The 9,553-nt window shown below is 50.2% G+C and overlaps 35 non-coding genes across 35 annotated transcripts in view; all 35 read left to right on the top strand.

Moving 5' to 3' along the window:
• The window catches only part of trnap-agg (transfer RNA proline (anticodon AGG)), a 72-nt gene extending 51 nt beyond the window's left edge, over positions 1 to 21 (top strand). Inside the window, exon 1 of the tRNA in view lies at positions 1 to 21. This exon is cut by the window's left edge and continues 51 nt beyond it. This is a non-coding gene — a tRNA (tRNA-Pro).
• Positions 22 to 182: 161 nt separating this feature from the next.
• On the top strand, positions 183 to 254 carry trnap-agg (transfer RNA proline (anticodon AGG)). The gene has a single exon. It is a non-coding gene; the product is annotated as a tRNA-Pro (tRNA).
• A 190-nt stretch (positions 255 to 444) lies between these two features.
• trnap-cgg (transfer RNA proline (anticodon CGG)) lies at positions 445 to 516 on the top strand. Its single transcript has one exon. It is a non-coding gene; the product is annotated as a tRNA-Pro (tRNA).
• A 537-nt stretch (positions 517 to 1,053) lies between these two features.
• Positions 1,054 to 1,125, top strand: trnap-agg (transfer RNA proline (anticodon AGG)). Its single transcript has one exon. It is a non-coding gene; the product is annotated as a tRNA-Pro (tRNA).
• Positions 1,126 to 1,286: 161 nt separating this feature from the next.
• Positions 1,287 to 1,358, top strand: trnap-agg (transfer RNA proline (anticodon AGG)). Its single transcript has one exon. It is a non-coding gene; the product is annotated as a tRNA-Pro (tRNA).
• A 190-nt stretch (positions 1,359 to 1,548) lies between these two features.
• trnap-cgg (transfer RNA proline (anticodon CGG)) lies at positions 1,549 to 1,620 on the top strand. Its single transcript has one exon. It is a non-coding gene; the product is annotated as a tRNA-Pro (tRNA).
• A 175-nt stretch (positions 1,621 to 1,795) lies between these two features.
• trnap-ugg (transfer RNA proline (anticodon UGG)) lies at positions 1,796 to 1,867 on the top strand. Its single transcript has one exon. It is a non-coding gene; the product is annotated as a tRNA-Pro (tRNA).
• A 112-nt stretch (positions 1,868 to 1,979) lies between these two features.
• trnap-ugg (transfer RNA proline (anticodon UGG)) lies at positions 1,980 to 2,051 on the top strand. Its single transcript has one exon. It is a non-coding gene; the product is annotated as a tRNA-Pro (tRNA).
• Positions 2,052 to 2,159: 108 nt separating this feature from the next.
• Positions 2,160 to 2,231, top strand: trnap-agg (transfer RNA proline (anticodon AGG)). The gene has a single exon. It is a non-coding gene; the product is annotated as a tRNA-Pro (tRNA).
• Positions 2,232 to 2,392: 161 nt separating this feature from the next.
• Positions 2,393 to 2,464, top strand: trnap-agg (transfer RNA proline (anticodon AGG)). The gene has a single exon. It is a non-coding gene; the product is annotated as a tRNA-Pro (tRNA).
• Positions 2,465 to 2,875: 411 nt separating this feature from the next.
• On the top strand, positions 2,876 to 2,947 carry trnap-ugg (transfer RNA proline (anticodon UGG)). Its single transcript has one exon. It is a non-coding gene; the product is annotated as a tRNA-Pro (tRNA).
• A 107-nt stretch (positions 2,948 to 3,054) lies between these two features.
• On the top strand, positions 3,055 to 3,126 carry trnap-agg (transfer RNA proline (anticodon AGG)). The gene has a single exon. It is a non-coding gene; the product is annotated as a tRNA-Pro (tRNA).
• A 161-nt stretch (positions 3,127 to 3,287) lies between these two features.
• On the top strand, positions 3,288 to 3,359 carry trnap-agg (transfer RNA proline (anticodon AGG)). Its single transcript has one exon. It is a non-coding gene; the product is annotated as a tRNA-Pro (tRNA).
• A 190-nt stretch (positions 3,360 to 3,549) lies between these two features.
• Positions 3,550 to 3,621, top strand: trnap-cgg (transfer RNA proline (anticodon CGG)). Its single transcript has one exon. It is a non-coding gene; the product is annotated as a tRNA-Pro (tRNA).
• Positions 3,622 to 3,980: 359 nt separating this feature from the next.
• On the top strand, positions 3,981 to 4,052 carry trnap-ugg (transfer RNA proline (anticodon UGG)). Its single transcript has one exon. It is a non-coding gene; the product is annotated as a tRNA-Pro (tRNA).
• A 107-nt stretch (positions 4,053 to 4,159) lies between these two features.
• trnap-agg (transfer RNA proline (anticodon AGG)) lies at positions 4,160 to 4,231 on the top strand. The gene has a single exon. It is a non-coding gene; the product is annotated as a tRNA-Pro (tRNA).
• A 161-nt stretch (positions 4,232 to 4,392) lies between these two features.
• trnap-agg (transfer RNA proline (anticodon AGG)) lies at positions 4,393 to 4,464 on the top strand. Its single transcript has one exon. It is a non-coding gene; the product is annotated as a tRNA-Pro (tRNA).
• Positions 4,465 to 4,654: 190 nt separating this feature from the next.
• On the top strand, positions 4,655 to 4,726 carry trnap-cgg (transfer RNA proline (anticodon CGG)). Its single transcript has one exon. It is a non-coding gene; the product is annotated as a tRNA-Pro (tRNA).
• Positions 4,727 to 4,901: 175 nt separating this feature from the next.
• On the top strand, positions 4,902 to 4,973 carry trnap-ugg (transfer RNA proline (anticodon UGG)). Its single transcript has one exon. It is a non-coding gene; the product is annotated as a tRNA-Pro (tRNA).
• Positions 4,974 to 5,085: 112 nt separating this feature from the next.
• On the top strand, positions 5,086 to 5,157 carry trnas-uga (transfer RNA serine (anticodon UGA)). The gene has a single exon. It is a non-coding gene; the product is annotated as a tRNA-Ser (tRNA).
• Positions 5,158 to 5,264: 107 nt separating this feature from the next.
• trnap-agg (transfer RNA proline (anticodon AGG)) lies at positions 5,265 to 5,336 on the top strand. The gene has a single exon. It is a non-coding gene; the product is annotated as a tRNA-Pro (tRNA).
• Positions 5,337 to 5,759: 423 nt separating this feature from the next.
• trnap-cgg (transfer RNA proline (anticodon CGG)) lies at positions 5,760 to 5,831 on the top strand. The gene has a single exon. It is a non-coding gene; the product is annotated as a tRNA-Pro (tRNA).
• A 175-nt stretch (positions 5,832 to 6,006) lies between these two features.
• trnap-ugg (transfer RNA proline (anticodon UGG)) lies at positions 6,007 to 6,078 on the top strand. The gene has a single exon. It is a non-coding gene; the product is annotated as a tRNA-Pro (tRNA).
• A 112-nt stretch (positions 6,079 to 6,190) lies between these two features.
• trnap-ugg (transfer RNA proline (anticodon UGG)) lies at positions 6,191 to 6,262 on the top strand. Its single transcript has one exon. It is a non-coding gene; the product is annotated as a tRNA-Pro (tRNA).
• A 107-nt stretch (positions 6,263 to 6,369) lies between these two features.
• On the top strand, positions 6,370 to 6,441 carry trnap-agg (transfer RNA proline (anticodon AGG)). Its single transcript has one exon. It is a non-coding gene; the product is annotated as a tRNA-Pro (tRNA).
• Positions 6,442 to 6,602: 161 nt separating this feature from the next.
• trnap-agg (transfer RNA proline (anticodon AGG)) lies at positions 6,603 to 6,674 on the top strand. The gene has a single exon. It is a non-coding gene; the product is annotated as a tRNA-Pro (tRNA).
• Positions 6,675 to 6,864: 190 nt separating this feature from the next.
• Positions 6,865 to 6,936, top strand: trnap-cgg (transfer RNA proline (anticodon CGG)). The gene has a single exon. It is a non-coding gene; the product is annotated as a tRNA-Pro (tRNA).
• A 175-nt stretch (positions 6,937 to 7,111) lies between these two features.
• Positions 7,112 to 7,183, top strand: trnap-ugg (transfer RNA proline (anticodon UGG)). Its single transcript has one exon. It is a non-coding gene; the product is annotated as a tRNA-Pro (tRNA).
• A 112-nt stretch (positions 7,184 to 7,295) lies between these two features.
• Positions 7,296 to 7,367, top strand: trnap-ugg (transfer RNA proline (anticodon UGG)). Its single transcript has one exon. It is a non-coding gene; the product is annotated as a tRNA-Pro (tRNA).
• Positions 7,368 to 8,365: 998 nt separating this feature from the next.
• On the top strand, positions 8,366 to 8,437 carry trnap-cgg (transfer RNA proline (anticodon CGG)). The gene has a single exon. It is a non-coding gene; the product is annotated as a tRNA-Pro (tRNA).
• A 175-nt stretch (positions 8,438 to 8,612) lies between these two features.
• Positions 8,613 to 8,684, top strand: trnap-ugg (transfer RNA proline (anticodon UGG)). The gene has a single exon. It is a non-coding gene; the product is annotated as a tRNA-Pro (tRNA).
• A 112-nt stretch (positions 8,685 to 8,796) lies between these two features.
• On the top strand, positions 8,797 to 8,868 carry trnap-ugg (transfer RNA proline (anticodon UGG)). Its single transcript has one exon. It is a non-coding gene; the product is annotated as a tRNA-Pro (tRNA).
• A 107-nt stretch (positions 8,869 to 8,975) lies between these two features.
• Positions 8,976 to 9,047, top strand: trnap-agg (transfer RNA proline (anticodon AGG)). Its single transcript has one exon. It is a non-coding gene; the product is annotated as a tRNA-Pro (tRNA).
• Positions 9,048 to 9,208: 161 nt separating this feature from the next.
• On the top strand, positions 9,209 to 9,280 carry trnap-agg (transfer RNA proline (anticodon AGG)). The gene has a single exon. It is a non-coding gene; the product is annotated as a tRNA-Pro (tRNA).
• Positions 9,281 to 9,470: 190 nt separating this feature from the next.
• On the top strand, positions 9,471 to 9,542 carry trnap-cgg (transfer RNA proline (anticodon CGG)). Its single transcript has one exon. It is a non-coding gene; the product is annotated as a tRNA-Pro (tRNA).
• The last annotated feature ends 11 nt before the right edge of the window (positions 9,543 to 9,553 follow it).

The following is a 9,553-nucleotide window of genomic DNA, read 5'->3' on the forward strand; positions in this document are numbered from 1 at the left end:
GTTCAAATCCCGGACGAGCCCGTCGCCAAGCAAGCTTTTGTCAGTATCATGAGATTGTGTGAGCACTGTCTCACCTTTGATGTACAGCATAGCTTAGCTGCAGCTCAACACCACCACAGCTACCTTTCCTTTCAGCTAAATATTGATGCACAAGATGCTCGACATAAGCATTTGAGCAAGCTGGCTTGTTGGTCTAGGGGTATGATTCTCGCTTAGGGTGCGAGAGGTCCCGGGTTCAAATCCCGGACGAGCCCTTTATTCTGTGAAACTCTGCATCGTTTGGTTCTACCGGCCACCGGTCAACTGCTGCACTTAGTTACCCAGGACTTACTTTCGGAAATGTTGATGCACAGTGGAACGCAGCTGAAATGACCGTCTTTTCTGCAGACCACTCTAAAACGTTGGTGTGAGGAAAGGCGCTGAATAAATGGCATCCTTGGCCCAGGCTCGTTGGTCTAGGGGTATGATTCTCGCTTCGGGTGCGAGAGGTCCCGGGTTCAACTCCCGGACGAGCCCTTCTTTCACAAAGAAATGCCAGACTTTACAGAAAAAAATCCACTCTAACGAAATAAACGACGACCACCCTCTGTTGTTAGCCATTGCAGGAAAAGAGCCCATTCTGGAAAACCTTTTTGACTTACTCAGGAATGCAAGGGGTCCACACAAAATAAAACCCATTGCAGCACTCAGCGGCTCGTTGGTCTAGGGGTATGATTCTCGCTTTGGGTGCGAGAGGTCCCGGGTTAAAATCCCGGACGAGCCCGTTTGTGCTTTCTCCCCAATTTATTGTGGGCCTCACCGCCAAACGCTTGTGTCCTGTAGAGAATTAGCCTCGGTTGGATGTTCCTTTTCACCCCACAAAACTGTTCAATTGCGGCTCGTTGGTCTAGGGGTATGATTCTCGCTTTGGGTGCGAGAGGTCCTGGGTTCAAATCCCGGACGAGCCCGTAAGCTAGACAGGTAAACTCTTTTGAAATGTGTCCTTTTTCAAGTCCCGTCAGTGGTGGAGAAAATTGCACGGTTTTTTTTTCAGCTGAAGTCACACTCTGTCGGGGCTCGTTGGTCTAGGGGTATGATTCTCGCTTAGGGTGCGAGAGGTCCCGGGTTCAAATCCCGGACGAGCCCGTCGCCAAGCAAGCTTTTGTCAGTATCATGAGATTGTGTGAGCACTGTCTCACCTTTGATGTACAGCATAGCTTAGCTGCAGCTCAACACCACCACAGCTACCTTTCCTTTCAGCTAAATATTGATGCACAAGATGCTCGACATAAGCATTTGAGCAAGCTGGCTCGTTGGTCTAGGGGTATGATTCTCGCTTAGGGTGCGAGAGGTCCCGGGTTCAAATCCCGGACGAGCCCTTTATTCTGTGAAACTCTGCATCGTTTGGTTCTACCGGCCACCGGTCAACTGCTGCACTTAGTTACCCAGGACTTACTTTCGGAAATGTTGATGCACAGTGGAACGCAGCTGAAATGACCGTCTTTTCTGCAGACCACTCTAAAACGTTGGTGTGAGGAAAGGCGCTGAATAAATGGCATCCTTGGCCCAGGCTCGTTGGTCTAGGGGTATGATTCTCGCTTCGGGTGCGAGAGGTCCCGGGTTCAACTCCCGGACGAGCCCTTCTTTCACAAAGAAATGCCAGACTTTACAGAAAAAAATCCACTCTAACGAAATAAACGACGACCACCCTCTGTTGTTAGCCATTGCAGGAAAAGAGCCCATTCTGGAAAACTTTTTTTACTTACTCAGGAATGCAAGGGGTCCACACAAAATAAAACCCATTGCAGCACTCAGCGGCTCGTTGGTCTAGGGGTATGATTCTCGCTTTGGGTGCGAGAGGTCCCGGGTTCAAATCCCGGACGAGCCCGTTTGTGCTTTCTCCCCAATTTATTGTGGGCCTCACCGCCAAACGCTTGTGTCCTGTAGAGAATTAGCCTCGGTTGGATGTTCCTTTTCACCCCACAAAACTGTTCAATTGCGGCTCGTTGGTCTAGGGGTATGATTCTCGCTTTGGGTGCGAGAGGTCCCGGGTTCAAATCCCGGACGAGCCCGTAAGCTAGACAGGTAAACTCTTTTGAAATGTGTCCTTTTTCAAGTCCCGTCAGTGGTGGAGAAAATTGCACGTTGTTTTTTTTTCAGCTGAAGTCACACTCTGTCGGGGCTCGTTGGTCTAGGGGTATGATTCTCGCTTAGGGTGCGAGAGGTCCCGGGTTCAAATCCCGGACGAGCCCGTCGCCAAGCAAGCTTTTGTCAGTATCATGAGATTGTGTGAGCACTGTCTCACCTTTGATGTACAGCATAGCTTAGCTGCAGCTCAACACCACCACAGCTACCTTTCCTTTCAGCTAAATATTGATGCACAAGATGCTCGACATAAGCATTTGAGCAAGCTGGCTTGTTGGTCTAGGGGTATGATTCTCGCTTAGGGTGCGAGAGGTCCCGGGTTCAAATCCCGGACGAGCCCTTTATTCTGTGAAACTCTGCATCGTTTGGTTCTACCGGCCACCGGTCAACTGCTGCACTTAGTTACCCAGGACTTACTTTCGGAAATGTTGATGCACAGTGGAACGCAGCTGAAATGACCGTCTTTTCTGCAGACCACTCTAAAACGTTGGTGTGACGAAAGGCGCTGAATAAATGGCATCCTTGGCAAGGGGTCCACACAAAATAAAACCCATTGCAGCACTCAGCGGCTCGTTGGTCTAGGGGTATGATTCTCGCTTTGGGTGCCAGAGGTCCCGGGTTCAAATCCCGGACGAGCCCGTTTGTGCTTTCTCCCCAATTTATTGTGGGCCTCACCGCCAAACGCTTATGTCCTGTAGAGAATTAGCCTCGGTTGGATGTTCCTTTTCACCCCACAAAACTGTTCAATTGCGGCTCGTTGGTCTAGGGGTATGATTCTCGCTTTGGGTGCGAGAGGTCCCGGGTTCAAATCCCGGACGAGCCCGTAAGCTAGACAGGTAAACTCTTTTGAAATGTGTCCTTTTTCAAGTCCCGTCAGTGGTGGAGAAAATTGCACGGTTTTTTTTTTCAGCTGAAGTCACACTCTGTCGGGGCTCGTTGGTCTAGGGGTATGATTCTCGCTTAGGGTGCGAGAGGTCCCGGGTTCAAATCCCGGACGAGCCCGTCGCCAAGCAAGCTTTTGTCAGTATCATGAGATTGTGTGAGCACTGTCTCACCTTTGATGTACAGCATAGCTTAGCTGCAGCTCAACACCACCACAGCTACCTTTCCTTTCAGCTAAATATTGATGCACAAGATGCTCGACATAAGCATTTGAGCAAGCTGGCTCGTTGGTCTAGGGGTATGATTCTCGCTTAGGGTGCGAGAGGTCCCGGGTTCAAATCCCGGACGAGCCCTTTATTCTGTGAAACTCTGCATCGTTTGGTTCTACCGGCCACCGGTCAACTGCTGCACTTAGTTACCCAGGACTTACTTTCGGAAATGTTGATGCACAGTGGAACGCAGCTGAAATGACCGTCTTTTCTGCAGACCACTCTAAAACGTTGGTGTGATGAAAGGCGCTGAATAAATGGCATCCTTGGCCCAGGCTCGTTGGTCTAGGGGTATGATTCTCGCTTCGGGTGCGAGAGGTCCCGGGTTCAACTCCCGGACGAGCCCTTCTTTCACAAAGAGATGCCAGACTTTACAGAAAAAAATCCACTCTAACGAAATAAACGACGACCACCCTCTGTTGTTAGCCATTGCAGGAAAAGAGCCCATTCTGGAAAACTTTTTTGACTTACTCAGGAATGCAAGGGGTCCACACAAAATAAAACCCATTGCAGCACTCAGCGGCTCGTTGGTCTAGGGGTATGATTCTCGCTTTGGGTGCGAGAGGTCCCGGGTTCAAATTCCGGATGAGCCCGTTTGTGCTTTCTCCCCAATTTATTGTGGGCCTCACCGCCAAACGCTTGTGTCCTGTAGAGAATTAGCCTCGGTTGGATGTTCCTTTTCACCCCACAAAACTGTTCAATTGCGGCTCGTTGGTCTAGGGGTATGATTCTCGCTTTGGGTGCGAGAGGTCCCGGGTTCAAATCCCGGACGAGCCCGTAAGCTAGACAGGTAAACTCTTTTGAAATGTGTCCTTTTTCAAGTCCCGTCAGTGGTGGAGAAAATTGCACGGTTTTTTTTTTCAGCTGAAGTCACACTCTGTCGGGGCTCGTTGGTCTAGGGGTATGATTCTCGCTTAGGGTGCGAGAGGTCCCGGGTTCAAATCCCGGACGAGCCCGTCTTCAAGCAAGCTTTTGTCAGTATCATGAGATTGTGTGAGCACTGTCTCACCTTTGATGTACAGCATAGCTTAGCTGCAGCTCAACACCACCACAGCTACCTTTCCTTTCAGCTAAATATTGATGCAAAAGATGCTCGACATAAGCATTTGAGCAAGCTGGCTCGTTGGTCTAGGGGTATGATTCTCGCTTAGGGTGCGAGAGGTCCCGGGTTCAAATCCCGGACGAGCCCTTTATTCTGTGAAACTCTGCATCGTTTGGTTCTACCGGCCACCGGTCAACTGCTGCACTTAGTTACCCAGGACTTACTTTCGGAAATGTTTATGCACAGTGGAACGCAGCTGAAATGACCGTCTTTTCTGCAGACCACTCTAAAACGTTGGTGTGAGGAAAGGCGCTGAATAAATGGCATCCTTGGCCCAGGCTCGTTGGTCTAGGGGTATGATTCTCGCTTCGGGTGCGAGAGGTCCCGGGTTCAACTCCCGGACGAGCCCTTCTTTCACAAAGAAATGCCAGACTTTACAGAAAAAAATCCACTCTAACGAAATAAACGACGACCACCCTCTGTTGTTAGCCATTGCAGGAAAAGAGCCCATTCTGGAAAACTTTTTTGACTTACTCAGGAATGCAAGGGGTCCACACAAAATAAAACCCATTGCAGCACTCAGCGGCTCGTTGGTCTAGGGGTATGATTCTCGCTTTGGGTGCGAGAGGTCCCGGGTTCAAATCCCGGACGAGCCCGTTTGTGCTTTCTCCCCAATTTATTGTGGGCCTCACCGCCAAACGCTTGTGTCCTGTAGAGAATTAGCCTCGGTTGGATGTTCCTTTTCACCCCACAAAACTGTTCAATTGCGGCTCGTTGGTCTAGGGGTATGATTCTCGCTTTGAGTGCGAGAGGTCCCGGGTTCAAATCCCGGACGAGCCCGTAAGCTAGACAGGTAAACTCTTTTGAAATGTGTCCTTTTTCAAGTCCCGTCAGTGGTGGAGAAAATTGCACGGTTTTTTTTTTCAGCTGAAGTCACACTCTGTCGGGGCTCGTTGGTCTAGGGGTATGATTCTCGCTTAGGGTGCGAGAGGTCCCGGGTTCAAATCCCGGACGAGCCCGTCGCCAAGCAAGCTTTTGTCAGTATCATGAGATTGTGTGAGCACTGTCTCACCTTTGATGTACAGCATAGCTTAGCTGCAGCTCAACACCACCACAGCTACCTTTCCTTTCAGCTAAATATTGATGCACAAGATGCTCGACATAAGCATTTGAGCAAGCTGGCTCGTTGGTCTAGGGGTATGATTCTCGCTTAGGGTGCGAGAGGTCCCGAGTTCAAATCCCGGACGAGCCCTTTATTCTGTGAAACTCTGCATCGTTTGGTTCTACCGGCCACCGGTCAACTGCTGCACTTAGTCACCCAGGACTTACTTTCGGAAATGTTGATGCACAGTGGAACGCAGCTGAAATGACCGTCTTTTCTGCAGACCACTCTAAAACGTTGGTGTGACGAAAGGCGCTGAATAAATGGCATCCTTGGCCCAGGCTCGTTGGTCTAGGGGTATGATTCTCGCTTCGGGTGCGAGAGGTCCCGGGTTCAACTCCCGGACGAGCCCTTCTTTCACAAAGAAATGCCAGACTTTACAGAAAAAAATCCACTCTAACGAAATAAACGACGACCACCCTCTGTTGTTAGCCATTGCAGGAAAAGAGCCCATTCTGGAAAACTTTTTTGACTTACTCAGGAATGCAAGGGGTCCACACAAAATAAAACCCATTGCAGCACTCAGCGGCTCGTTGGTCTAGGGGTATGATTCTCGCTTTGGGTGCGAGAGGTCCCGGGTTCAAATCCCGGACGAGCCCGTTTGTGCTTTCTCCCCAATTTATTGTGGGCCTCACCGCCAAACGCTTGTGTCCTGTAGAGAATTAGCCTCGGTTGGATGTTCCTTTTCACCCCACAAAACTGTTCAATTGCGGCTCGTTGGTCTAGGGGTATGATTCTCGCTTTGGGTGCGAGAGGTCCCGGGTTCAAATCCCGGACGAGCCCGTAAGCTAGACAGGTAAACTCTTTTGAAATGTGTCCTTTTTCAAGTCCCGTCAGTGGTGGAGAAAATTGCACGTTTTTTTTTTTCAGCTGAAGTCACACTCTGTCGGGGCTCGTTGGTCTAGGGGTATGATTCTCGCTTAGGGTGCGAGAGGTCCCGGGTTCAAATCCCGGACGAGCCCGTCGCCAAGCAAGCTTTTGTCAGTATCATGAGATTGTGTGAGCACTGTCTCACCTTTGATGTACAGCATAGCTTAGCTGCAGCTCAACACCACCACAGCTACCTTTCCTTTCAGCTAAATATTGATGCAAAAGATGCTCGACATAAGCATTTGAGCAAGCTGGCTCGTTGGTCTAGGGGTATGATTCTCGCTTAGGGTGCGAGAGGTCCCGGGTTCAAATCCCGGACGAGCCCTTTATTCTGTGAAACTCTGCATCGTTTGGTTCTACCGGCCACCGGTCAACTGCTGCACTTAGTTACCCAGGACTTACTTTCGGAAATGTTTATGCACAGTGGAACGCAGCTGAAATGACCGTCTTTTCTGCAGACCACTCTAAAACGTTGGTGTGAGGAAAGGCGCTGAATAAATGACATCCTTGGCCCAGGCTCGTTGGTCTAGGGGTATGATTCTCGCTTCGGGTGCGAGAGGTCCCGGGTTCAACTCCCGGACGAGCCCTTCTTTCACAAAGAAATGCCAGACTTTACAGAAAAAAATCCACTCTGACGAAATAAACGACGACCACCCTCTGTTGTTAGCCATTGCAGGAAAAGAGCCCATTCTGGAAAACTTTTTTGACTTACTCAGGAATGCAAGGGGTCCACACAAAATAAAACCCATTGCAGCACTCAGCGGCTCGTTGGTCTAGGGGTATGATTCTCGCTTTGGGTGCGAGAGGTCCCGGGTTCAAATCCCGGACGAGCCCGTTTGTGCTTTCTCCCCAATTTATTGTGGGCCTCACCGCCAAACGCTTGTGTCCTGTAGAGAATTAGCCTCGGTTGGATGTTCCTTTTCACCCCACAAAACTGTTCAATTGCGGCTCGTTGGTCTAGGGGTATGATTCTCGCTTTGGGTGCGAGAGGTCCCGGGTTCAAATCCCGGACGAGCCCGTAAGCTAGACAGGTAAACTCTTTTGAAATGTGTCCTTTTTCAAGTCCCGTCAGTGGTGGAGAAAATTGCACGGTTTTTTTTTTCAGCTGAAGTCACACTCTGTCGGGGCTCGTTGGTCTAGGGGTATGATTCTCGCTTAGGGTGCGAGAGGTCCCGGTTTCAAATCCTGGACGAGCCCGTCGCCAAGCAAGCTTTTGTCAGTATCATGAGATTGTGTGAGCACTGTCTCACCTTTCATGTACAGCATAGCTTAGCTGCAGCTCAACACCACCACAGCTACCTTTCCTTTCAGCTAAATATTGATGCACAAGATGCTCGACATAAGCATTTGAGCAAGCTGGCTCGTTGGTCTAGGGGTATGATTCTCGCTTAGGGTGCGAGAGGTCCCGAGTTCAAATCCCGGACGAGCCCTTTATTCTGTGAAACTCTGCATCGTTTGGTTCTACCGGCCACCGGTCAACTGCTGCACTTAGTTAGGCTGGGATTATACTTGCCGTTAGACCAAGCGTAAGCGTATGCGTCCGTGTGCGACCTGCTGTGTCCTGTGTACAGACTCGCTGCAGCATTACGCACCTTACTGGAGGTCTTCACCAGGGGGAGACTAGTAGCCTAATATCAGATGTGGATGTGGCCATGTGCCATTGTTTACTCTCATGATTGCCCCCAGCTTTGATGTCGATAATGCATCTTGCAGTCACTTTGTTTTGGCAATGATCGCCCCCTACTTTCTTGTCAGTATTGCATCTCGCGGACGCGTCGTGTTCGCTTGCGACGACGTGCACGACCGACGCACCAAACGACCGCAAAATACGCGAGGCAGCCATGATGCGTACACGAACGCGTTGTCTACAGCAAGTCTAAACGTGCCTTTACCCAGGACTTACTTTCGGAAATGTTGATGCACAGTGGAACGCAGCTGAAATGACTGTCTTTTCTGCAGACCACTCTAAAACGTTGGTGTGAGGAAAGGCGCTGAATAAATGGCATCCTTGGCCCAGGCTCGTTGGTCTAGGGGTATGATTCTCGCTTCGGGTGCGAGAGGTCCCGGGTTCAACTCCCGGACGAGCCCTTCTTTCACAAAGAAATGCCAGACTTTACAGAAAAAAATCCACTCTAACGAAATAAACGACGACCACCCTCTGTTGTTAGCCATTGCAGGAAAAGAGCCCATTCTGGAAAACTTTTTTGACTTACTCAGGAATGCAAGGGGTCCACACAAAATAAAACCCATTGCAGCACTCAGCGGCTCGTTGGTCTAGGGGTATGATTCTCGCTTTGGGTGCGAGAGGTCCCGGGTTCAAATCCCGGACGAGCCCGTTTGTGCTTTCTCCCCAATTTATTGTGGGCCTCACCGCCAAACGCTTGTGTCCTGTAGAGAATTAGCCTCGGTTGGATGTTCCTTTTCACCCCACAAAACTGTTCAATTGCGGCTCGTTGGTCTAGGGGTATGATTCTCGCTTTGGGTGCGAGAGGTCCCGGGTTCAAATCCCGGACGAGCCCGTAAGCTAGACAGGTAAACTCTTTTGAAATGTGTCCTTTTTCAAGTCCCGTCAGTGGTGGAGAAAATTGCACGGTTTTTTTTTTCAGCTGAAGTCACACTCTGTCGGGGCTCGTTGGTCTAGGGGTATGATTCTCGCTTAGGGTGCGAGAGGTCCCGGGTTCAAATCCCGGACGAGCCCGTCGCCAAGCAAGCTTTTGTCAGTATCATGAGATTGTGTGAGCACTGTCTCACCTTTGATGTACAGCATAGCTTAGCTGCAGCTCAACACCACCACAGCTACCTTTCCTTTCAGCTAAATATTGATGCACAAGATGCTCGACATAAGCATTTGAGCAAGCTGGCTCGTTGGTCTAGGGGTATGATTCTCGCTTAGGGTGCGAGAGGTCCCGGGTTCAAATCCCGGACGAGCCCTTTATTCTGTGAAACTCTGCATCGTTTGGTTCTACCGGCCACCGGTCAACTGCTGCACTTAGTTACCCAGGACTTACTTTCGGAAATGTTGATGCACAGTGGAACGCAGCTGAAATGACCGTCTTTTCTGCAGACCACTCTAAAACGTTGGTGTGACGAAAGGCGCTGAATAAATGACATCCTTGGCCCAGGCTCGTTGGTCTAGGGGTATGATTCTCGCTTCGGGTGCGAGAGGTCCCGGGTTCAACTCCCGGACGAGCCCTTCTTTCACAA

Source organism: Sardina pilchardus, chromosome 8 (genome assembly GCF_963854185.1).
Source record: "Sardina pilchardus chromosome 8, fSarPil1.1, whole genome shotgun sequence".
Classification (NCBI taxonomy): domain Eukaryota; kingdom Metazoa; phylum Chordata; class Actinopteri; order Clupeiformes; family Clupeidae; genus Sardina; species Sardina pilchardus.